At 36.6% G+C, this 23,612-nt stretch overlaps 1 protein-coding gene across 1 annotated transcript in view; it reads left to right on the top strand.

The window, feature by feature from the left end:
* The window catches only part of LOC131432365 (neuroligin-4, Y-linked), a 215,616-nt gene that overhangs the window by 170,805 nt on the left and 21,199 nt on the right, over window positions 1-23,612 (top strand). The window lies entirely within an intron of this gene.

Raw genomic sequence — 23,612 nt, forward strand, 5'->3', positions numbered from 1 at the left:
AAAAAAAAACAAAAATAGAATGTTACTATTTAGGCATTAGCCCTTCTAAAAACAAAATGTAGAACAAGAGATGCCATTCATACAGATTTATCTGTATTGTATAGATTTTTGCGATCGCGTTCGTTAAATCAGATTACAGATTTTCTAAATTTAATACTGATTTGTAAAGGTTCATAAAAAGTGAGAAGCAAAACGTTAGGCTTTTCTCTCTGAGTATCTATTAGTATTTGATTACAGTACTTCTTTAAAAGTTTATTAATCAACGGACAAATCACATGTTAAAATGGATTTTTTTTGTGCAAATGTTTGATGATGAACACTGATAAACATTTATATTAAAATTTAAAACCAATTTGAATTTGATTTGAATTTTAATTTGATTCATTTTATTAGTGAAAATAGATAGATTTAACACGCTCTATTTGGTAATGTTAGAATCCGAAACAGTTTTATTTATATATAAATATCAATGATATAATTAAACTAATGTCACGGATACCAAAAAATACTTGTTGATGATAATTTATAGAAGAAAAATAATTTTTTTTATTTAACATTATGAGAAAACTTGGCAACCTTGCGATACGAAATGAGATGAAAACAAAGCGCAATCAAGTGAATTAAGTGCAAATTTTCTTTTCATATTTTTCATTGCTTTTATTGCTTATCAGGTAATTTCAGAAGTCTTTAATCGTTGAATAAACAAGTGGAAAGTGAACATTACTAACTATAAAGTCATCCAACATTGAATGTGAAATTGTGATCATATTTTGAGACGAATCGATTAGTACATATTCAGAAACATGATGAACTGTAAAACTTCAGACGAAAGTGGTTCCTAAATCAAAAAGTGAGTTTATTTTAAATGAAAAAAGCGATCGTTGAAGGTTTTTTTAACTAGTTTTTTCAATTGGAAAGTGTGGCAAAAAATAGAATAAATGTTTTAAAACGTTCAACAGTTTTGTTCAGGTTCGTTTAAAGATATGATTAATGTTTAAAGTTATGAGGTGAAGGAATGAGATGGAAATTTTAGCTGAGATGAAATAGGGAGCTCTTAAATGCAAAGTCTTGGCATTACATTCCTTTGGTGGAATTTGGCCTTTCTGTTTCAACAGACATCGCAGCCGATTCTTAGTGTACAGAATCATTGCATGGCTAGTACTATGGATCCTACTGAAACTAAGAATCCTTCAAGGTCGGGGCTGGAACATACGACAACTGGCTTGTAAGACCAGCATCCTATGCATTGAACCGCTAACCCGAGACAAAAATAGGGAGCCCTTACCCTACCTAAATGGAGCATAAATAGTTGGAGCACTGAAATAGTTTTTGGCACTATCCCAAAGAGTCTTATGTTATTAGCATCGTCACTTTGAATGACGATATGGAAATTTGAACATTCATCACCATTCCGATCCGAACATTCAATACCATAAGGAAACCGAAAGTCCGGATGAAATTCTAACCTAATTAAAGTTCTGTAAGATAAGTTTGTGGAAGTCGGCCTAGCCATCTCTGTTTAATTTAAGTGAGTTTTATTTTAAATTTATTCTCACTGTTTCCGGTACTTCCAAAGCCGAAAACTGAGAGAAGTGAGATTACATGGTCATCTGCTCACAAGATCTAAAAACATAGGGGTCTCATATAACCGGGTGTGTGGAAACGGGTCCTCGTTATACGAAACCCAGGGCATATGGGATTTCGATTGAATAGAACTGTGAACGATTATCTTACTCCTATCAACTAATAGCACCATACAGTCTTCAGCAAACTTGTTGTAGGCCCACCATCTAAAAACATTTGGTAAATATAAACATATCAAAATCGGTTATGTGCCCTAGCACAAAATTTGGCTAACCCCTGAATGACCAAACCTGCATCGGCCAGGAAAATTCAAAAACACGTTTTCATTCGGCACGTCAGTATAGTATATTGTATTTCGATGCAAAGAAAACAAGTGTTCTGTAAATAGCAGGAACTTTACGTCTGCTTAGCTATTTCATCTGTTTTGAATTTCTTTCCGAAAACACTAACATTCTATATCATCAGGGTCTAGAGATACCACATGATAAATTTTCTATCGTCAAATTGTGAACCCACTCGCTATTCGGTGGACAAGTTCTCAACTAACATGGTTTTCATAATGTATACCCTGACAACTTTCCAACAAACAAAACCGCTCTATATCGCTTAGTTTTTGATGTGGAACACATCTTTATTTTCTAACCTACACGTAGAAATGTGGTCAGGTTTAAAACACTTACAGCTCAGTCTATTTTGTATCAATTATTAATATTATTTCATCATTTGATAGGAAATATCTACGTTTCGATTTGAATATATCAACCCACGTATTTTCATTTATATATGATTGAAATTTTGATTAGTAGCGAGCAGTGTCCAATTTTGTCTGCTGAAAATCTCCGGCATACCGGATTTCCCTGCCATAGACGACGGTTTTGAAGGAGTAAGCGATGAATCAAAGAGAGAGCATCGCTCTGATTGGTCAATCGACGCAAAAGCGAAGCTGTTGGTAGCACGCGAATCTATAAATAGAAGCGAAATTAAAGCTAGCGTTTCAGTCCTACTCGTAGCATGCTAGAGGTAGGTTGCTGCTAGACAGCAAGACAAAAACGTGCCATAAAACGATTTGAAGCTTTAAGGGCTGAGGCTAGTTGTTAGCTTAAAACCGTGTGGCTCGCTGTGCGTATTACATTTCTCTCCATGCTCTCGTAAATGTGTAAAAAGTTTTGATATTTTCGGTTACAAGTTATAAACCGCTTGTTTGGCAGCTTTGCTGAGTCGGTTTTATTTCTCTCTCATGTTTCGTTACGTTACCAGGATACAAGAGCAGAAAAAAATGGTACCGCCATAGAAATCGACTTACCATTACAAAAATAACATTCACTTAATTTTTATAGCGACAACATATATGTTTTTATGCACTAATCGCATCTAAACTAAATTATCTAGACATTGTCAGGATAGATTTTTGATCCATGCTTTTGAAGGCGAGATATTCATTGAACAAGTTGAATGGTGCCATTTTCAGAATATGCAATTCTTGCTTCAGAAAAAAGACTTTCCCGACCGCTAAAGTCAAACAATCATTTTGAAATTTCACAAAATAATCTAAACTAATTCTCTAAGAGATTGTCAGTTGGGTTTTTTGATATTCGTCACCGTTTCTGAGAAAATCAGATTTGAAGCGTGAAAATAGCCCTTTAAAACGCCCTAAAACACACTGGCCTCAGCCCTTAATTGATATGTTCTGATATTGTGTCATGTAAGCTCGGAATTCCATGTTATATCGTTTCCCCATGAGAAATTGACAACTACCCCTGGATAAATTTAGAATGCTTAAGATTAATTTCTAATTCATATTAGATGATTTCGATTGATAATGAGAAATAGTTTATCGCTTCAACCGAAATCGCAGAATGGTAGAGAAACTTAACGCTAAAAAAACTGCTTGCATAAAAAACTTGAACACAAGCTTGGCGAAGAGAAACTTTTATCAAAATCGCAAGTATGTACAAAGATATAATTGCATGCATTTGGGATAATGGTGTAATTTCGTCGGTTATAAAACAAATGCAAATCAAGACAAATGATGTTCGGTGTTGGTTCGGATTGATTCAACTTTTTGATTGTAGATCATTAGAAATTTTGGTTGCCTTGTTCCACATCAATGGCTCGAACAACCCCATGTGGCTGATCCTTGTAGTTTTTTGATAAGAGCATAATTTTGATAATAAGAATAAGTATTCAAGCACACTAACTACAGGGTGATTTTTTAAGAGCTTGAGAACTTTTTTAAACAATAAAACGCATAAAATTTGCAAAATCTCATCGGTTCTTTATTTTAAACGTTAGAATGGTACATGACATTTACTTTTTGAAGATAATTTCATTTAAATGTTGACCGCGGCTGCGTCTTAGGTGGTCCATTCGGAAAGTCCAATTTTGGGCAACTTTTTCGAGCATTTTGGCCGGAAAAGCCCGAATTTCTTCGGAAATGTTGTCTTCCAAAGCTGGAACAGTTACTGGCTTATTTCTGTAGACTTTAGACTTGGCGTAGCCCCACAAAAAATAGTCTAAAGGCGTCAAATCGCATGATCTTGGTGGCCAACTTACCGGTCCATTTCTTGAGATGAATTGTTCTCCGAAGTTTTCCCTCAAAATGGCCATAGAATCGCGAGCTGTGTGGCATGTAGCGCCATCTTGTTGAAACCACATGTCAACCAAGTTCAGTTCTTCCATTTTTGGCAACAAAAAGTTTGTTAGCATCGAACGATAGCGATCGCCATTCACTGTAACGTTGCGTCCAACAGCATCTTTGAAAAAATACGGTCCAATGATTCCACCAGCGTACAAACCACACCAAACAGTGCATTTTTCGGGATGCATGGGCAGTTCTTGAACGGCTTCTGGTTGCTCTTCACTCCAAATGCGGCAATTTTGCTTATTTACGTAGCCATTCAACCAGAAATGAGCCTCATCGCTGAACAAAATTTGTCGATAAAAAAGCGGATTTTCCGAATGGACCACCTAAGACGCAGCCGCGGTCAACATTTAAATGAAATTATCTTCAAAAAGTAAATGTCATGTACCAATCTAACGTTTACAATAAAAAACCGATGAGATTTTGTAAATTTTATGCGTTTTATTGTTTAAAAAAGTTCTCAAGCTCTTAAAAAATCACCCCGTACATCTGATGGAGTGATTTCAAGTTAAAACAGTTGTTGTTTGAGAAACTTCGAATTCCCGCATTCTTCAAAATACTATAATTTGAGAGTTACTTGAATCTCAAATCGTTTTATCTGTTGTTAGCGAATGATTTGTATAATGGATTTTTCAAAGCGCCCCCAGCAGAGTTGTTCCTAACTAATTGTCTGTTAAACGACACTAAATTGTTATTCTAAATATTTACAACAAGTTTGTCGAAGATTGTATGACTCTACCTGTCGACCGAAGCGAGATAATCGTTTACAGCCCTAATCTGTCGAAATCCCATATGGAATCCGGACTAATTTTTACCAGCCGGTTTTTTAAGTGATTGCATAACCCATTTATATGAGAAAGGCTTTTCAAATACTTTGTATTGGATCACCAGACCTTTCATTGGAATCTAAGTTTGTTAACATTGATTCGGTCATCTCTAAGTGAATTGAGTGCACAAAAATGTACATTATTACATAAACACATATAAACCATTCCTGATCTCAACGAATTGATTCGAATGGTATCTGATACTCGGCCCTGAGACAAACAAAAATATGCAACTGGTCTTCCTTACACTAGTGGATAGATATTCTAATAATCTTTCCTTTATCACCAAAACCAGGTTGGTAGGTTATTCGAGATCATTTACTAGATACAGGAGGGTGTCTTACCCAGTGCGGTAAAATTTCATTTTCAATCGAATAATATAAGATGAAAATGAAATTTATGGCCGCTGACCGTCAGCATATTACTACTAATTCATTTGACTTCTGCTGCCATTTTCAAGTGAAGCTCCCAGAATTCATCGTCAGTTGAATAATCGTACCTAGTCATTCGAAGTTTTGCTTGCTCAGTTTCAAGTGCCAAGTAGTATAGCTGCTTCAGTGTCTTCGCTCTTGGTAGTAAGCAGATTCGAACGAATAGAATTATAAATGGAGTAAAGTATTAAAAATGAAAACTGAAGGAGGAAACAATTAATTTATTTATATTCGGTGATTGACATTTCAGCTATCTGATTAGTCCCTCATCTATTATCTTGAACCAATTCGAATATTTACATGAACCTCATTTGAAGGCCGCTCTCACACTATTGAAAGAGATATTTTGTTACTTCAAGAGATCAACTGACGGTAATGAAACTGAGCCTCGATTGAAGAGAAACGTTCGGGCCGTCAGCAAACAGTATGTGTGTCAGAGAGTGAAGTTTACTGCAGTGGAGAGATCGTCAATGTGTTCCACATTCAGTTTCAATTGAATTGAATGAAGTTTTACTGCACTGGTCTTACCACAAAAGCCTTCAATTTCACATGGTTTCCAAACCTAAGTAATTCTTCGCTTTATAACCTTTCTATTCAACCAGTCCTTACTTTGCTTTTTTTATATCGTTTATTTATACCCGGCTTTAACCTAATTTTGGCTTACTTTGCTTTATAAACACTAAACAAAGAATCAATTGGAAAATTATGTGAAGAAAACGAAATAAAAATGCATAAAAATATTTCATAACGCAATACTGACTTCTTGTACATAGTAATACTGGCACTGTTTTTGGGTAAATATTACTAAAATCTTACAATACCACCAATACTATTCAGTTGAAAGAGTTTTATTGGCAAGAAAGTTTATTGGAACGATAAACGAATTAATAAATGTTGTCAGATACTCACCGAAACACGTTGCACAATTTATGGAATTGCAGGTTAATGCGGAAATCAAGCAAAGTAATAACCTACCCAAGTAACCATAAGCATTAAGTGATAGCACTAAACTGGCATGAAATCAACATTAATAGGATGGGGGACGGGTATAGCGTGATGGGTAAGTCGATGCCTATCACGCAGCCCACCTGGGTTCGATCCCCAACCCCGCACATAGGTCAGAAAGCTTTTCTGGCCCGAAGAGGTGAATGACCTTAAGGTTACAACCTCTATAATTGAAACAAAAAAAAAACATTAATAGGATATAAATGTCGTATTGTAACTTTAACATTGCGTTTAAGACATATATTTGATATTCAAATGAATGAAAACACTGGTTTTACGTAGCTTTATAGTTGGGCTCGATGTGATTATAATGCGCTTATATAAAATGTTCAAGCATTAGTGATTTTATGCTGTAAATATTAATTTAGTGCCACTATCGAACAAGTTTAATGTTACTATAATACTGATATATTGCTTTCGTTATATTTTCTGGAAAATCTTGACAGATCAGTTTGCCTGACGAAAGAATAACATTAGCATATAAACGAACGAAGGAATTGTTCCGTTTGCACACGGAACCCCTCGCGATCGTGAAACAACCAAAATATTAGTTGTTTTTCTGAATTAGATTGGTTAAAATTTGGTACAACTAATCGATTGTTGTTTTTTCTGAACTGTTATTTTTGTTTTTCGATCAACAAAAACGATGGTTGAAATAACAAAATTTTTGGTTTAAAAAAAGATGCAGTCAGTTAGTCAAGACACACACCTGTCAATTTCAATAAAGATTTTAGTTACAACAACCGACCTTGTTTTTGATTTAACAGTTATGTGAGTTGAAAATCAAATCGGTTTTAGTTGTTTTAGATATTACGATTAGTTATTTTAACTTAAGCAAAATTATTGATTTTGAGTGACAATAAAATATGCCTTATTGATATACGTTCTGCTTTTTTAAATGAAAATTCGGTGTGTTAAGATATATAAAAAATATGTAATATTTATTATAAATAATATATTATATTATGACGGTATAAATAAAAGTTGATGTTGTTGTAGTTCTGCTAGTAGTCATTCTTTTTGACTACCATCAAATACTGATCATCAGTGCAGCTGTCGATTAGATAAGAATTTGATTCTTAACGAATATGACTTTTCAGGTTAACTGATAACAACATAATAGCAAAATAGACTAGAAACACGGTTTTTTTCCACTGAACTAATGATTGTTGATTTTTTAGAAAGTAACGCATTAAATTAATTGATTTCTATGATTGGTAACTGATTTGCGAAAAACTAGTGTATATATTCAAAGTCTAATGAGATCCTATGTTCCTAAAATTTATTTTTAATTTTTAGTTTTCGGTAAAGGATCACATATCCTATCAAGCCAAGTATTATTTTTAATGAAGCAGAAAAATGATATTACCTTCCATCTATCGGTATGATAAAACCCTTCTCAGCCCTTGCTTTATATTAGATGAATTATTCCTTGAAATCTTCTTATTTTTGTTTTTAATATACTGTCTTTTAGTAGTGCTGGTGTCAACGAAACTTTCTAATTGTGACCACTATATTACTTACGAACCAATTTTCGAACCGAATGCATTGATTTTTATTTTTTGAGCCATTGCAACTTACAGTTCCAACAGATTATATGAATGAATATTAAACATTTTCAATTTAAACACTTTTTTCATACAATTTTTGTACATGACTTGAAGATAACATGATGCTCATTCATTAACATGCATTTCACGATGGAGGTTCTCCAGTTGATTTTAAGACCAAAATTTAAACGCATACAATTCACTGGGTTCTAGTTTTGGTTAAATCCGTTTTGCTAATTGCAATATCTCTAACGGCTATCAGTTCTTCATATCAATCGTTTCTTCTTGTAACACCAGAGCAGTAAAGATGTAGATAATTTATCATCACATTAATATTCTGACAACTAGTGTTATGATAAACATTAATTTACTATCATTCAAAAGTTACTCTTGACGAGTTTTACAAACGTGTAATAAACGAATTTTGTTTGCATGAAAATGTTTAAGAAACGCGTTTGAATTTCAACTAAAGTAATGGTTGATTTTCCATTGCGATTTTTATTTTGCTTTGTGCTGTTTTTGACATTACACAGCATTGAAAACAACACATTTTTCAACTACTTCAATATATGCAAATTGGTTGAATCAACTAATTATTAGTTAAAACAACAACTACAAAAATCAACAATTGCGAGATCGTAATTTTTTGATTGGAGGGTTTTCCGTGTAACTTAGAATATAGCGGATTGGTGCCAAGCAAAATTTAAGGAAACAAATTATTAACTCCATCGAATTCCTGCAATGGAAGTTTTAAGATCTTACTTTCATTTCTCTTGTTTATTCAACTAATTCTTCTCATTGAAAATCGAATGTGGTTTAAAATCGAATAATCAAATACTTCGACTAAACAGCACGGCTAAGGAGAAGTCTCTGAACAGAAAAGGCATTAAGATTTAAACTGCACATATTTCACTACACTCAAATATATTCGGCATGGTTCAAATAGAAGAAGCAGTATTTCAACAAAGAATGCCAAGAGAAAGTCTCTAGGTTTGAGACGCATTAAAGATAAAATATCCATCATAAGAGCTAAATTTAGGGACCTGGCCAATGAATACCTTCGAAAGGTAATCACAATTTATTTTCTTGTTTCATTTTGACATTTGCACATTGTATTTTATAATAACATTACTAGTGCAGGATTCAAGCAATCATTCTCTATATTATTACAGCTAAATATTTCGCCGTTTAGTAGAATTATAACAGCTTTACAGTAGCTTGTAGGATTGATAAGACTTCAATGGCAATTCCATATTCATATATAAGGAAAATATACAAGATAGTTTGATGCTTATTGGTAGCCAATGTCAAATACACGAATAATAATAGTAATCTCTCTAGTGGAAAGATTTACAGTTGGTCAGTCAGTGAATATCGATGAAACTGGGAAATTTTATGAGAACGATTTTGATAACGAAAGGTGTGTCAGTGACAGAGATATGTGTTTGCATCTACTGTAAAGGCAAAATGACTAGGCAAATAGTCTGAGGAAAGTTGTAGACATCATTAAAAAATATAAATGGATAAGAGGGCTTGTTCCAGAGTTTGTGCGTTTCGTTCATCTACTTGTAACAGTACTAGGATCATCTTGTTCGTATGAATGAAGTTTTTCGGTTCTTCGCAGGTTAAAAACGTACACAGGATCAATAATGTTGCAAGATCGACTCAATAACGTTGCTATTTTACGCGTATGTTGCTACATAACCGACAAACTCGATTTTGAAAAATTGTCAGACGGCTTTGTTTCGTGAAATGCAAAGCGCAGCTCTGTGTTTGCATTGCGCAAATGATTTTTTTGAATATATCCTGATGATCTTTTATACGCTATAATAAATCAATGAAAAAACTACTTGTATATTTCTTTCCCGTCATGAATAACAGAAACGCCAACGACGACTTTTTTTAAGAGGGCAAACTACCCACTCGGACCAAAAATGATCTGCCGGGCCTGTACACTTATGAAATTATGAAAAGCGACGAGGGGTAAAATTTATATTGCACATTAATCATTTTAATTAGTTCTATAGATTACCGCAGCCAGGCCATTTTGACGAAATAATCAATAGACCCTCTGCTTTGGAATGACTGAATTGCTGTTCCCCAGAAACAGATACGAATGAAAATTGTCCGTTCGCGAAACAGTAATTACCAATGTGAACAAAATAATTCGTGCCCGCCATGAAATAGCAAATTCAAAACGAAAACACGATTATGCAGAGCAATTTCACTGGAAGCCACCTTTCGAACATAAATTTAGTTCATTTGTGCAGTGCGTTGAGCAGTAATTGAACGTTCAGTTCGCTTGAGCTCATAACACCGACAAACCGACGATTCAACTTGACGGTACTCAATTTAAACTTTAATTCGTTCAATGATTTTCACGTCTATCTGCGAGCAGTTATTTATGAAAACAAATTATTAAAACTAGTTGATTTAGGGATCCGAATCATCAATTTGTCCCGGCTCAACTGCTTCTTTTCATTCTGATGAGAATTGAATAGCCATTTGCGGAAATTATCGATAGGGGAAAAAATATATTTATTTTAAGTTTCTTCTTACTGAATTTTTTCGTCACTTCGATCATCGTGAAAACTACTATCACTGTGCGTGTGTATGACGAATTTATATACTCAATTTTTCAGAAATGCCTAAACCGATAGTTTTCAAATTGAGATTAATATGAAGATTCTCTGAGGTTGAAATTATTAGAAAATTTCAAAAATGTTTTAAGATGTAGACCTAGTTAATTGATGACCATACTAACTGATCTCGGCTAATTTCCAGCCCCTAAACTTCCAGATATCAGTATTGGTATTAGCATTAGAGACCGCCCGTTTGTTGCCACTCCGTTATTGATTAGAACCAATTAAGCTTGTAAAATGTTTTTCTGAAACAACTTGCTTGAGAATAGCACGTAGTATCACATTGTATAAACTGCATTAAATTCTGCGTGCTGAATAATACCGACACCGGCCACGTCCGAATACAGATCTACTTGGGAAGAAAGGATTGTTAGATCAATGTATGTTACTACTAGAAACTGAGGATTTTCCTCTGCATTTCCACAAGCATCACAGGAAGGGGATTTTTGTTAGTAAATTTTCGAATTATACCATCATGTGTTTATTGCTCTGGGTAGCCGGCTTCCGAGAATACATTGCAATTTAATCGTGTATGTGTTTCCTACTAGAATATGAAATTTCTTTCAAAATTCGTAAAACTCCGGACAGCCGGCATTGAATTCATTGTATTCTGTTTTTTTTTCTTCAATAGACAAACTCAGCGGTTAAACCCGAAGAATAATAGATAAAACGAATAATCGACGAAGTTTAGTCTAGGAGACAATCTCACCAGTATCCTGCTTTTTCTATTCGCATTGCTGTAAACAACGCGAGATGACACACCACTACTGAAAAAATAAAATATAATAAAAACTCGCGGGAGGGTTTGCTGCAGACCAATTTTAGATTATCAGCTTGAATCACATAATTGACTTGCAAATTTACACACATTTCATCTAAACCTGATAACACCGACAATGGTGTGCAGACGACGCTTCGATCGGTTGACGTCATTTAATTTTGGGTGGTAGATTCGCAGCTTCCGTCTCTTGAACAATTTTTAGTTTCACGTATCAGCATTATTCAATAAATAACACATTTCACTAATTAACACACACTTGCCACAACTCACTAAAAAAACTGTTTCGAACAATTACTTTGCTATAAGTTGTTTGATACACATTTTTTTTTTTTTATTCAACAATATAATATATTTTTAGGCACACTGCTTAAGCTCTAAGATGCCAAGGGTATTTTCTAATCTTAATTAACGACTAACTTAAAACTAGAATAGTATCGTTAGATTATGTCGTCTTAGATTTTCTAGAATCCATTGTATGTTGCATGGGTCTTCCAGATGGCGCTATCTATGGCCGATTCCTTTCGGTTCGTGTGGGTCCGCGGGAAACACCCCCAGGCTACGAAGGCCCGGCGGGTGGCCCGCATGCTGGTCATCGACTGGAGCGTAGAACCGTAGACGGTGATGGTGATGTTACGGAAGAGAATGAAAAAAAAAAAAGTAAATATTGTGGAAACCGAGGTAAATAGGGGGTATGGAAACAAAATGTCTGAAAACTACAAAGATCTAATTAGTTGCCATCGAGATGGTGAAGAGACGGAGAAAGGGGGAACGAATAGTTAGTGACAAAAAAAAAAAAGATCTTGTTAGTTCCAATGAAGATGGTGGACAGGGACGGGGATCGAGAGAATCGGGCGGATATTAGTGTCGAACCTGTAAGTGGAGATTATACTTTCTGAGCGAGGTATATCAGATTACACTTGGATATTAATGTGTTTAAGGTACTGATATATGAGAAACATATATGAACTATCCCGACTCGCCATCACATCTCGGACCGGAACCTCAGGTGGTCTACCTCGGGCCCTAAGGGATTCCAGTAGCTTCGACCTGGCGTCGCGATACTCTACGCACGACCACACGACATGCTCGATGTCCTGATAACCCTCGCCACAGGTGCAGAGACCGCTCTCCGTGAGCCCAATACGCCGGAGATGTGCGTTGAATGTGTAGTGGTTTGACATGAGTCGAGACATCACACGAATGAAATCGCGACTCACGTTCATCCCCCTGAACCAAGGTTTCGTCGATATTTTGGGAACAATGGAGTATAGCCATCTTCCCAGTTCGTCATTGCTCCATGAAGTTTGCCAACTTTCGAGTGTCCTCTGACGAGAAATGCTAAAAAATTCATTGAAGCAGATTGGTCTTTCATAAATTTCACCTTCTAATGCACCCACCTTAGCTAATGAGTCTGCCTTTTCATTTCCCGGAATGGAACAATGCGAAGGGACCCAGACTAAGGATATTAAATAAGACCGACCAGATAAAGTTCTCAAGTGTTCCCGTATTTTCCCCAGAAAATATGGGGGATACTTTCCTGGCTTCATTGAACGGAGAGCTTCTATTGAACTTAAACTATCCGTGACAATGAAGTAATGGTCTTTGGGTAAATTTTCAATGATCTCAAGAGTATACTGAATAGCAGCTAATTCTGCGACGTAGACTGAAGCCGGATCACTGAGTTTGTACGAAGCGGTGATGTTTTTATTGAAGATACCAAAGCCTGTGGATCCGTTGAGATTTGACCCATCAGAGTAAAACATCCTTTCACAGTCAACTGCTCTGAATTTATAATAAAAAATATTAGGGATCACTTGAGGGCGTACGTGATCCGGAATCCCACGAATCTCTTCTCTCATGGATGTGTCGAAAAACACAGTAGAATCAGAAGTATCCAAGAAATGAGCACGGTTGGAAACAAACGAAGAAGGATTAATATTCTGAGCCATGTAATCAAAATACAAGGACATAAAACGGGTCTGAGAATTGAGCTCGACAAGCCTTTCGAAGTTTTCAATCACCGTCGGATTCAAGACATTGCATCGAATCAGCAATCGATATGAGAGATCCCAGAATCGGTTTTTAAGTGGTATAACGCCCGCCAGCACTTCGAGACTCATCGTATGAGTCGACTGCATGCAACCCAAGGCTATACGCAAGCAACGATACTGAATTCTTTCCAGCTTGATGAAATGGGTGTTCGCCGCGGATCGGAAGCAAAAGCATCCGTATTCCATCACGGACAATATCGTTGTTTGGTACAGCCTGATCAAGTCTCCTGGGTGAGCACCCCACCAAGTTCCGGTTATTGTGCGAAGAAAATTAATTCTCTGCTGGCATTTTTGTTTCAGATACCTAATTTGACATCCCCACGTGCCTTTGGAGTCGAACCAGACCCCGAGATATTTAAATGTGAAGGCCTGAGCTATGGTTTCACCCCTTAGTTGAAGCTGTAATTGTGCTGGTTCTCGCTTCCTTGAAAATACAACCAGCTCAGTTTTCTCCGTAGAGAACTCGATACCCATTTGAAGAGCCCATGTCGACAAGTTGTCGAGGGTATCTTGTAATGGTCCTTGGAGATCGGCAGCTTTGGGTCCTATAATGGACACAACGCTGTCGTCGGCAAGTTGTCTTAGCGTGCAAGATGTGTTTATACATTTGTCGATGTCGTTTACGTAAAAATTGTATAAAAGGGGGCTTAAACATGAGCCCTGAGGAAGACCCATGTAACTGAATCGTATTGTCGACAAATCATTCTGCGCAAAATGCATATGTTTCTCGGACAATAGATTATACAAAAAGTTATTCAAAACTGGTGAAAGACCATGCTTATGCAACTTCTCAGATAGGATATGTATTGAAACTGAGTCGAAAGCCCCCTTGATATCTAGGAAGACTGATGCCATTTGTTCTTTACGGGCAAATGCCATTTGAATTTCGGTTGAGAGCAACGCAAGACAATCGTTCGTTCCTTTGCCCCGGCGAAAACCAAATTGTGTATCTGAAAGCAAGCCATTGGTCTCGACCCAATTGTCTAGGCGGAAGAGAATCATTTTTTCAAACAATTTCCGGATACAGGAAAGCATAGCAATCGGCCGATACGAATTGTGGTCGGAGGCAGGTTTCTCTGGTTTTTTAATGGCGATAACCCTCACTTGTCTCCAGTCATGAGGGACAATATTACCCTCAAGAAACTTGTTGAATAGATTCAACAAGCGCCTTTTGGCAGGGTCAGGCAGATTTTTCAACAAGTTGAATTTGATTCTGTCTAGCCCCGGGGCTTTATTGTTACACGACAAGAGTGCAAGAGAAAACTCTACCATCGAAAACGGTGTTTCGTTTGTATTCGCTGTCGCGACGCGGGAGATCTTCTGGTCCGGAACAGAGTCGGGACACACTTTTTTAGCGAAATCGAATATCCAGCGGTTAGAATATTCCTCGCTTTCGTTCGTGGTGTTTCGATTGCGCATTCGTCGGGCTGTGTTCCAAAGAGTGCTCATCGATGTTTCTTTTGTTAATCCGTCAACGAAACGGCGCCAGTATCCGCATTTCTTTGCTTTAATTAGGTTCTTCATTTGCATGTCTAACGCCGCGTAATTCCGATAATTATCAGGTGTTCCGTTTTTTCTGAAAATGATATACGCTGCAGATTTTTTAGCGTTTAACTCTGAGCACTCTTTGTCCCACCACGGGTTGGGAGGACGGATGTTAGTTTTCGCGCCCGGTACACGTTTCGTCTGAACTTGAATCGCGGTTCCGAGAATCAAGCCAGCCAAAAACGTGTACTCTTCCTCCGGAGGAAGTTCTTGTGTTGATTTTATTTTCTCAGATATAGAGTTTGCATATCTTTTCCAATCAATATTTCGTGTGAGGTCATACAAAACATTGATTGTCTTCGATGGTCTTATTCCGGTGGCAATTGAGATGACGATAGGCAAGTGATCGCTACCGTGGGGATCAGGGATTACCTTCCACGTGCAATCCAACCGTAGCGATGTCGAGCAAATGGAAAGATCCAGCGCACTTGGTCTTGCTGGTGGTGCAGGAATCCGTGTCATTTCTCCCGTATTTAAAATTGTCATATTGAAGTTATCGCAAAGGTCATAGATCAGAGTTGATCTGTTGTCATCCTGAAGACAGCCCCATCCCGTACCATGAGAGTTGAAGTCTCCTAAAACTAACGTAGGTGTAGGAAGGAGCTCCATGATGTCACAAAGCCGTTGGTGCCCAATCGAAGCTCTTGGGGGAATGTATACGGAAGCAATGCAAAGGTCCTTGCCTTTCATTGTGATTTGACATGCAATTACTTCAACACCTGGTATCGAAGGGAGGTTTATCCGGTAGAAGGGATAGCACTTTTTGATCCCTAAAAGTACTCCTCCGTAGGGGTTTTCTCGATCCAAGCGGATTATATTAAAATCATGGAAGGTAATTGGTATTTCAGAAGTTAGCCATGTTTCGCATAAGGCAAATGCGTCACACTCCAAGATGTTTATTAATACTTTGAAGGGGTCTATTTTCGGTATGATACTTCTACAGTTCCACTGTAAAACAGTGATCGGATCCATTACCTCGTTCAATAAATCAGCCATCGAAGGATACAATCGCTGAAATGAGGGGCCATTTTGCAGTTGACTGCTTCAGAAATGTTTTGACTGTGGGTATAAAACTCATCATAAGCTGTTTCAGGGGGTCGGAAATATTGAAAGTTGTGAAAATCCAGTCCACAATATCCGAGAATTTTATGAATCCAGCACTCGGTCGATTTTCTGGTTGGTTTTCTGGGACACTTGGGGATTTTGATGACCCAGGAAGTGCCGGGAATTCCTTTTTAGATCTGAGTTTCTCAAGATCAGGAGCTGTTCGCTTTGGTTTTTTCATTTTACCAGCACTTCCCATTGCTGTTACTTTTGGGGGACCCTCAGAAGATACCTTCGAACCCTTGCTAGGGAGCTTGTGAGAGGAAATATTTATCCTCTTCCTATAGCTGTGAGGGACTGCCGAAGATGTACCTTCTTGGGGATCGTCAGAATCACACTCGTCAGTTGACAAGCAAGCGTAAAGGTTTCCGGTGAGTTTAGGTGGCGTAGCACTCTTGAGCATTTCTGCAAAAGACCGTTTGGAACGAGACTGGAGAGACTGTTTCAATTTATCTCCTCGCAGTTTGTACGCAGGGCATGCCGCGAGGTCATGATGGTCCTCTCTACAGTAGAGGCACTTTTCGATGCTCTTCCCGCAAGAGCCATCCGCGTGAGCCCCTCCACAGTTAGCACAACGATACTTATTACCACAATGAGAGGCTGTATGCCCCAATTGTTTGCAATTGGAGCAATTCATGACCCGCGGCACATAGAGACGAACAGGCAGACGAACCCGGTCCAGGAGAACGTAGTTGGGTAATGCCGAGCCGGCGAAGGTCACTCGATAAGAGTCTGATTGGGGATAGGATTTTGTACCATCCCCGGCGATCGACACTGAATGCAGCCGTTTGCAATCCAGTATCTTTACATTCTTAAGTACGGGGTCTTTGAAACCGCCGGCCCCGTACTTAAGAAGATCTTCGCATGTCAGGCTCGCATCTGTGACCACGCCGTCTATTTCTACTTCGCGGGCTGGCACGTAGACACAATACTCCCGCGCAAAAAGATCACTTTGAACGATCTCGTTAGCCTGCTTTGAGCTGGTTAACAAGACCCTAAGCTTCCCTGGGCGTACTTTATCAATACGTGTAATAGTAGAGTATCGTGAAGTCAATTCGTGAGATATTTTTATAAGGTTAAATTTGTTGTTGTTCTTGGTCCGGAAATAGACCACACAGGAACCGGTCGAAAGCAAAGGATCATCGGGATACTTCTTTACCCTCGGAATCTTATTGTCAGCTGAAGGGGTAGGGACAAGTGGGGGTGGTTTTGGATCTGTCTCCATTTTTTCATCCGGAGGGGGGGGAACCATTATTATTACACGGAGCTATCTCCGCACAGATTTGATTATGTATGGTGTAAGTGAAATAATCAGAGGATAGCAACAAAATACAAACAATACTTAGCTTGTTCTTGGTCGATTGCCTCTTCAATAGATGCCTAAAACTCCGTGAGGAAAAAAGCACAATCACAATTGTCTATCTATGGCTGTGTGACGGTGAAAAAACCTCCACGAAGAAAAAGCACAAATCACGATATCTAACTCGGTGCAAAAAAAACTCAACTCACTCGCACACCCGAGTGTCCGATCACAATCGACACTGCGAAAACAAAAGAACGACCTTGAAAGCGGATTAATGCGGACTGTACTGGACTGGATTAAAGCGAATACACATCCGATCGCGTCGACAGATACGGTGGGAATGTTTTGATACACATTGAAGTTAGACTTTTTTTGAAGGCAACACTTAGGCACCGCATCGTACTGCCAGTGATGCCAACTCTCCTCTTCTAGCCCCTAAACTTCCAGATTGCGTTCAAAAACTCCAAATATTTTACAAAGAGTTGCAAAAAGTTTTAACGAGAAAAGCACCAGCACACTACTAAGTGGATGGTGAAAGAGACTTTTTGTCAAAGTGTTATAAATCCTAGTCTGAGTTTCATTCTGCTTTCTGCTTTCTACTCCACTTGACAGCAAGTTCTTATTACTGTTCAAAATTCAGCACACTACAATATTTAGAGCCAGTTTAGAGCGATTATGTTCTACACCCAATTATACAATATGATTGCAACACTACACACTATAGATTGCATTACATATTACGAATATCACTTATCCAGCTTCTCATGAGATATGTTTCTTCGAATAGGAGCACCAAAAAGTGCTGCAAGTATGTTTCAAGTTTCTATTAAAGCTTTTTCTCTGGAAACTGTAACACAATTAGTATCAGTGAGTATCATGTTTAAACCATCGACTTTGATTTGAATCTGTTATTCGATTCTGATGAAGCCAGTGCAAAACATTGCATGAGTTCAATTATTAATAGCATTCACCTACGTTCTTCGAATGATGAGGGAGATAGTTTGCAGTGGATAATATTTGAAAACTAAAACTTGTAATAGGACGTATTTTTTTAGACAAAAAACAGATTTTTTATAAATAAATTTCTTCAATTTTCTTCACATTTCGTCTACATTTCGTCAATGCATAACAGTTTATGTTGAACTGTTATGCCACATAGTTCAACATGAACCGCTAAGCAGACGTAGAGTTTCTGTTATTTGCAAAACACTTTTTAGAATTTCACCAAAGTCCAATGTCCTTACTGAAATGCCAAACAAAAACGTTATCTTCAACTGTTGATTCAGGGTTGATACTTTAGGGGTTAACATTATTTTGAGCCTAGGGCAAAGAAAAATATAATATCGGTATCACATTTCTTTTGTGGAGTTTGACCATTCTGTTTCAACAGACTTTGCAGCTGAATCATAACGTACAGAATCTTTGCATTCAACACCTGAGTCAGCACCAAGTGAAAATTCAGTATTTCAGTATTTCAGTACCCAAAGTAGACCAAGCAGTTCCTCGATTCAACATAAACTGTTCTGCACTGACGAGTCGAAGGCGAAAAGTAAAGAAAATTGAAACCGGTTCTGTATCCTAAGCCCGAAATTGAGCCAACCCCTAGATCAGTAAATAATAATAATTATTAGTTGCAGTTTAGTTTTAAATATCTATTTATGTCAAGATATTAGCATAATGAGTCTGTCCAATACAAACCGGAAAATCTCGTTTGTTTATAACAACAAAACAGTTGATGGCCCATCAAATTAAAAACTAGTTTTTTTTAAAATAACTATTTATTGGAATATGAGTTGAAATTAAATTATTAAGATTTAAATTGGGTGTTCAGCCACAAGTGGTGACTTTTCAGCTATATTATATATATGATTTGGTTATTACCATGAGGACATCATTTGCTTCCGCAATGTAGAGATTTTTGTGTAGGGAAAATTCTAAACCTACTTGTATTGTGTAATGGGGAAAAGAAACTTATATACTAACTTACTAACTAATGCAGATAGTGAATCGATTCAATTAAATATTGCATCGATTTTTGTCAGAATTTGCTTATAATATTATGTGACATTACATCTAATGGTTCTATATTAGTGAGTCTGTGTAACTCATTTGTACTAAACCAGGGAGGACGCTTCAAAATCATTTTCAGAATTTTATATTGCCAAACACTGTCGAATGCTTTTTCTATGTCTAGAAGAGCAACTTCAGTGGATAACCCAGAAGATTTATTTGCTTTTATCATGTTCGTTACTCTGACAAGTTGATGAGTAGTTGAATGTTCATGACGAAATCCAAACTGCTCTGGTAAAAAAATTGAATTCTCATTTATATGAGACATCATTCTCAACAAGATATTTTTTTTAAAAAGTTTACTGATAGAAGAAAGTAAGCTAATTGGTCTATAACTTGATGTTTCTGCTGGGTTTTTATCACGTTTGAGGATAGGAATTACTTTAGCGGTTTTCCATCTTTTTGGGAAACGTTCAAATTAAAATTGTGGACACTCTTGAACTGCTGAGCAAGTTTTTGAGCTTTTTCGCCATTTGTAAGAAGTGTTTGATTTCCTTCCTTGAGAGCAGGAATTGGTTTCTAAGGTTTCTTAAGAACCTTAGAAAGTTTCCAGAAAGGTTTAGAATATGGTTTAATTTGTTCAACTTCTTTAGCGAAATTTTCATTTCGCAAAAGAGTAAATCTATGTTTAATTTCTTTTTGTAAATAATTAACTATGTTTTTCATAGCAGGATCACGAGAACGTTGATATTGTCGTCGACGAACATTCTTCAACCGAATGAGCAGTTGAAGATTGTCATCGATGATAGGAGAATTTAATTTAGTTTGAGTTTTGGGAACTGAAAGATTTCTAACTTCGATAATATAATGATTCAAATTATCAATTGCTGTGTCGATGTTCGCAGAATTTTCTAAAATAGTTTCATGATCCACATGATTTTCAATGTGAGATCTGTAATTCAACCAATTAGCTCTATGATAGTTGAATATAGAACTAATTGGATTAATTATAGCTTCGTTGGGAAGTCTGAATGTTACAGGAAGATGATCTGAGTCAAAGTCAGCATGTGTAATCGGTTCACTACAAATGTGACTTTGATCTGTTAGAACCAGATCAATTGTAGACGGGGTTTTCACGGAAGAGAAACAAGTCGGATTAGCGGGATGAAGAACTGTGAAGTAACCAGCTGAGAGTTGATTATGAAGTATTTTACCATTACTGTTATTTTCCCTACAATTCCACTGGACATGCTTAGCATTTAAGTCCCCTATTACGAAAAATTTCGGTCGATATCTTGTGAGTTTTTGAAAATCGCCTTTAAAGAAATTTAATTGTTCGCCGGTGCATTGGAATGGCAATATGCTCCAGCGATGAAATAAATTCCATGAATGGTTTCAACTTCGATTCCCAAGCTTTCAATAACTTTAGTATTGAAAGAAGGTAAAATTTGATGTTTAATTTGCCGTTGGACAAAAATGGCAACTCCACCACCCATTCCAGTAAACCTGTCAAATCATGTGGATTGCTTTTCAATTTGACATTTGGTTTAAGAAAAGTTTCTGTCACAATGGCAATATGAATTTGGTGAACTTTGAGAAAATTATAAAATTCATCTTCACTCGATTTTAAAGATCGAGCATTCCAATTTAAAATATTCAGAAAATTATTTAACATCACTGATAAATTTTAAATTCATTATAATATTATTTGCTAATTGACATTCGATTCAAAATGCTTCAAAAAATGATGAAGTCGAATTCATTCGGATGATCATTTGAAAAAGTTGATCTTGTAGATAGATCATTTTATTTTCAGTTATATCGCCTAAATCGACTTCGTTTAAAGTAGCGAATGACATTGAAGGAATATTGGTAGGTAGATATCTACCTGTTACACTAGTGTAACTGTCATTAGAAGAAGATGATTTGACCGATCTACCTATTAATAAATTGTTTTCGTCAGAAGATGCAAGGCGTTCCTGTGTTTTGATTATTTACATTAGAAGAATGAAGTGGAAGATTTCTACTTGTTACACTAGCGTAACTGACATTAGAAGAAGATGATGACGAGGTTGATCTACCTGTCAATAAATTGTTTTCGTTAGAAGACGAATTGGAAGGCGTATATGTTTTTTGTTTTAAATTCGAAGAAATAAGTGCCTTAGAAGGCGTGGCATTTGTAACGGTTTTTTGATTTTCAAGTATGTTCTGTAAATTTAAGGTCGTTGATTTGACTTGTTGTCTAAGTGAACGAGCGTTTAAAATTATTTCCCTGACAGGACATTTCAAATAATTGGATTTATAATTTCCATCGCAATTTGAACATGAAAATTTATCAGTGGTTTCATTCATTGGGCAAACGTCTTTCGAATGCGATTTACCACAATTCAAGCACCGTATATTCATATGACAATTTTTGGTTCCATGGCCGAAGCCTTGGCAACGACGACATTGCGTTAAGTTTGCAATACGATTAGGCCGTTTATAATGTTCCCAATGAATTTTAATGTGGGAAATGAAACGTACTTTTTCTAAAGTTTTCAAATTGTTTACGTCACTTCGATTGAAGTGTACTGGGTAAAGTTCATGGGAAATTCCAGAGAGTGGTTTAGAAGTACCATTCGCTCTTTTTTCATAAGTATTACTTGGGAAGGGGCAAAACCAAGAAATTCTTTTAGTTCATTTTTTTATTTCATCAGTACTTTGATCATTTGATAAGCCTTTCAAGACAGCCTTGAAGGGTCTGTCTGATTTTATATCATATGAATAAAATTTATGAAGTTTCTCGGACAAATATCGAATAAGACGTTCGTAATCTTCCAATCCATCAACCAAGACTCGACATTCTCCTCTTCGTCCGATTTGAAATGAGACTTTTACTTCAGGGAGAAAAGTAGAAAGCTCAGTACGGAATGCTTTGAAGTCGGAAATCATCACCGTCACTGGTGGCGATGTTTCTTCCCAGAACGACAAGCGTCCATTTTGGGAATTTTTGAAGAATTTTCTTCTATGTCGCTACAATCGGATTCAGGAAGAATCTCGTAAATCTTGTTAGACGGCATAGGATCAACGGATGGGAAGTCCGTCCGTTGTCTTTTATTTTTACATTCAGATTCTATCGTGATCGTGAATGTTATTAGAAAAATTTTAAATAACGGATTGTGATTTATTCCGTATTGAATTATTATTAGCCTTAGGCTTGTTGCCTTTCCGGTTGGACGCAGGCATTTTTTAAATGAGTGAAATTTGAAATTAATTTAACTAGGCTAAATTAGTCTTCGATTAGACTCCTAGTTTGGAAAAGTCTTGATAAAGACTGATTTTGTGGTAGTCTTAATAAAGACTGATTAGTTCGAAGAATAGTTCTTTGAACAGCTAGCCTTAAAAAAGGCTGATTAATTTCGTAGTCTTGAAAAAGACTGATTATATTAGAATATCACTCTTTGTATAGCCTTGAGAAAGGCTGACTAATTGTTAGTCTTTAAAAAGACTGTTAGTGATTCAGGTAGCCTTGAAAAAGGCTCAATGAAACTCTAGGCAGCCAGAAAAAAAAATTCCAGGAGCCAAGAGCTATACGCGTGCAGTGCGAACGACTGTTCAACACCGACTGACTAAAAACTAGTTGTTTCAAACCAATGTACAATAGATTCAACTCGCAATCTGCTTGTTTCATCCAAGTTTAATTGTAAATTCAAATATTGAAATTAATAAAAATTGGACTATGTGTTTGAAAACGTTAATTGTTTAAGTTTTGAGCGGTTTGTGAATAGAGAGCGCTACATGTTTTACTTTCTTTTGAAAATTAGAACCTTTTTAACATAATATATAAAAAAATAGCCAAGCGAAATTTCAAAAATATAGCGCCTTCTATCTACAAACCATGCAAACTGTTAAAAACTTATACAATTGGCACTTCCAACCACAAAACTCCAATTTTATCCTATCTGCGCATTTTTTCTAGAAACAATTTACATTTTTAGACAACATTGCCAAAAATTTAAACTCCCCTTTAACATGAAAATGGTCACCTTAACATGAAAGCGAAAAAAATACGTGTCTGATATTTTATATATTTCGATCTTTTTTCTGTGTATAACTTGATGTTAAGTATTGTAGACGAACAACCAATAAATTAATA

This window comes from Malaya genurostris, chromosome 2 (genome assembly GCF_030247185.1).
Source record: "Malaya genurostris strain Urasoe2022 chromosome 2, Malgen_1.1, whole genome shotgun sequence".
Lineage (NCBI taxonomy): Eukaryota > Metazoa > Arthropoda > Insecta > Diptera > Culicidae > Malaya > Malaya genurostris.